Here is a 3,780-nt window from a genome sequence, read left to right as displayed (position 1 = left end):
TTCGGCCTTGGAAAATGGAACTTAAGTCCCCACTGTTCTTATATATTTCATTTGCGATAAATATGTGATTCCAAATTAGACTCTTCAACAGATGGCTACATGTCATTTTTCATATTTTACTTGTGCCAAAAGGTCCATTGGGCTGTCTTGCCCGATGCGATATCAGTAGGCCAGAAGGCTAGATAGATCATGGGTCTGCATCTCATGTCAAGTGTGTGGTCTTCGTATTACGTTCATTTATTTCTTTGCTAGTGGAAATGTTGACACGACAAAGAAGACCATGATGCGAGTGGTGCCTTGGCTGGATGGTTCCCGGCATCTATGTCGAGTGACCCACTATTCTCATCGTTGCTCACATTGGGCACCTCAATTTTTTTGCCGAACGGCTGCTGGAAACATGAAAGCCAAGATAAGGTGTGCCATACGCCGTCAAGCGAGATAGGTGGCGAGACAATCCCTATAGGCGCGTGGTTGAGTTTGTTTGTTCCTTCTCTCGCAAAAAATAGAGTGTCTATTCTTCTTTCATTCTACCGCTCAACATTTCTCTATTCCGGTGGTTTGTTTTCTTTTTCTATTTACCTTTTTGTTATCCTTCTACAAGCATCCATTTTTTTCCTTACTTCTTTTTCTATTTCTTTATGTTTTTTGGTTGTATTTCCCTTTCTTGTTTTCCATTTTTTGTGTGGCATTTTGTTTCATTCTACAAGCATCTCTATTTTCTAGTGTATATGTTAGTTTTCCTTCTATATTAGTATAATATATCTAAATATGTGATTCCAAATTAGACTTTTCAACAGGTGCCTACATATCTTTTTCTAATATTTGCTTATGCCAAAAGGTCCATTGGGTTGTCTTGTCTGATGCGGTTTTGGTTGACCGGAAGGCGAGGCAGATCATGGGTTTGCATCTCGTGTCAAGTTTGTGCTCTTCGTGTTACGTTCATTTATTTCTTTGTTACCAACAATGTTGACACAACGACGAAGACTATGATCTGGACAGGGTTTTGGCTCAATAGTTCCCATCATCTATGTCGAGTGACCCACTGTTCCAATTGTTAGTCACGTCTGACATTCCAACGTTCTGGCCAAAAGGTGATTGGAAACTTGAAAGCCAAGCTATGGTGTGTCATGGGTCATTTAGGACGGATAGAGAGATAGACGTGGTGTGTCATGGGTCATTTAGGACGGATAGAGAGATAGAGGTGGCGATGCCATCCCTATAAGCATGTGGGACACCCATACATGTCTTATTTTTCTATGGTTTGGTTGCTTCTTGATTCTTTCTATCGTTCGCATGACATGCTTTGGCAACACCTTTCTGTACCTGAGTTTTATTTCCATTTTTTGTTTTCCTTTTCGTCATCCTTCTGCAAGCATAATTTTTTCCTTATTTATTCTTCTATTTATTAATGTTTATTTGGTTTGACTTTCCTTTTTCCATTTTCCATTTTGTTTACTGTCTACAACCTTTTTTCTATTGTTAATTTTTATTCTATATTACTACAATATCCCTCTCTAATGGATCCCGAAAAAACACTCACCAGTGGGAAATTGTTCGGCCTTCAACAATGGAACTCAAGTTCCCACCTACTCTTATATGTTTAATTCACGATGATTATGTGTTTCCAAATTAATGGAGGAGAGAGAGAGGGGGAGTGAGAGAGAGAGAGAGGTAGGTGGGAGGAGGAAGAACCCCTCCTTTTATAGTGTCTCTCCAAATCCAACCGTTATGTGCAGAAATGCACAAGAACGGTACAACTGCTAGGGGCAGCGGTAACCGCCTAAGGTAGAAACACACGACTTCAACACTGGGGTGGTACAACTGCCCGACCTACCAGCTGTACCGGTTATTATGCAAATAACTGGAACAACCATTCAGGCACCGCCTTGTTCCGCTCCTCAAACCCAAGAGGAATCACCTTACTCACGGTAGTTGAAGCAGTGTAGAGGCTGATACAACCACCCAGAAGACGTCCTCCAGTAACCGCAAAGTCCAGGGCAGAACAACCGCATAGCACACCAGAAGTACCGGTTAAAGGATGATCAACCAGAATTATCGGCCAGCCAACAGTGGAGTACCATTGCCAAACCCGTGGGAAATCACCCCTCAGGCGGCAGTTGAGCCGGTGCAAGGGCTGGTTGTCGCTCGCACAAGGAATGTCACAAATCGCAATCACCTATGGAACAACCGCTCTGGGGCAGCTTTTCTACATAGATTAGATACGAGGCTCTCTCCTCGAAACGGAAGGCTATATGGTGGGTGCAATATGAATTTGTGTACGTGTTTGATTCGATCGTACCTTCCGATGCGAACCGCTTTTAATAGTATGGATTTCCTACCACCAAAGAAATTAAACTCATCGGAAATGTTGTCTTCGCTCTTTTCCATCCGGAGGGGTGCCCAACCGTCTTGTGCCTAATAAAGTATACATGCGTAGCTTAGGCACACGTTTATTCCGCAAATTGCATTGTTACCAATGCCAAAACACTTAAGGCAGGAACTGCCCTTTCAGTAATGTCTCCTTGTTAGGCCTTCGAGGTTGGAACCCAAGTCCCCACCTATATTTCGAGACAAAGCATGTGTATGTTTAATTTGCGACAAATATGTGTTTCCAAATTAACGTAGCGAAAAGAATGTTCAATAAAAGACTAGATGCTTTTCTTCATAGCTTCTTATGCGAACTGGTCCATCAAATTACCTTGTCCATTGCGGTTTTCATTGGCCAGGAGGTGAGATGGATCATGGGTCCATGTCTCGTTGCAAGAGTGTAGTCTTGGTCTTACCTTCCTTTAATAATATGTTAGTAGTGATGTTCACACAGCGAAGAAGATCATGATGCGAGTGGTGTTTCATCTTGATGGTTCCCGTTCTCTATGTCGAGTGACCCATTGTCCGACTGTTCTTCTCGTTTGGCACACCAACTTTGTTACCATGATTGGAATTATGAAACCAGTATGAGGTATGGTATAGGTTGTGTAGGATGGATAGGTAGAGAGGTGGTGATGCCCTCCATATAGGTGTGTGGTTGTGCCCGTGGGCCCGTCCATCCATGTCTAGGCTTGCCTAGATTTGGTTGTTTTCTTGTTTCCTTCTCTCTTTGGTTGGACATGCTTTTTCAACATGTTTCAATCATGTTCTAATTTCCTTTTTGTGTTTTCTTCCAGTGTTCTTTTTTACTTTATCTTGTTTATCTCTATGTCACCCAACCGTTGAAAAGTATTTCCTTGTCGTACGCTCTGATGGCCAAACTAGCGTGCCCACCAATCGATTCAGCACAAAGCGCATAAACATATAGTCGATTTAAGAAACCGTTCCACAAACAGCTATGGATCGTTCTTTGGTGGTCTTTGTCCCATGCATTTGGAAGGGCGAACAAAGAATAAAGCATGCTATAAGATGGTTCCAGCGAGAGGTTTTAAGATTTGGAGATCTTGATTCAGTTCTTCAACTTGTCAGAGCTGCCTCTGTGTTTTTCAATTAAAATTGACTTGAACCCAACCGCGGTGGATAATCGGATATTGTCTTTTCTTTGCAAATAATAGTCGAATATCGTCTGGGGGAGTATTATTTTTAACATGGTCCACACAAGGCCGACTATTTCAAAGTTGGCTTCAAGATAATCAACATCAGTTGATTTGTTTTTTGAACCATAAACCATAGAGTAATTGTTCTACGGTATTTTAATATATTAAATGTAAAGTAAAAGTACGATAGATGTGGTAAGAAGAAAGAAGCAAAAAAGAAAAAAAGAAGCTCTAACCAAACAAACCAATTCCTGCT

This window comes from Triticum urartu, chromosome 1A (assembly GCF_056163025.1).
Source record: "Triticum urartu cultivar PI428250 chromosome 1A, HENAU_Tu73, whole genome shotgun sequence".
NCBI lineage: Eukaryota > Viridiplantae > Streptophyta > Magnoliopsida > Poales > Poaceae > Triticum > Triticum urartu.
The sequence above is the reverse complement of the archived record's forward strand: the minus strand, read 5'-3'. Positions refer to the sequence as shown.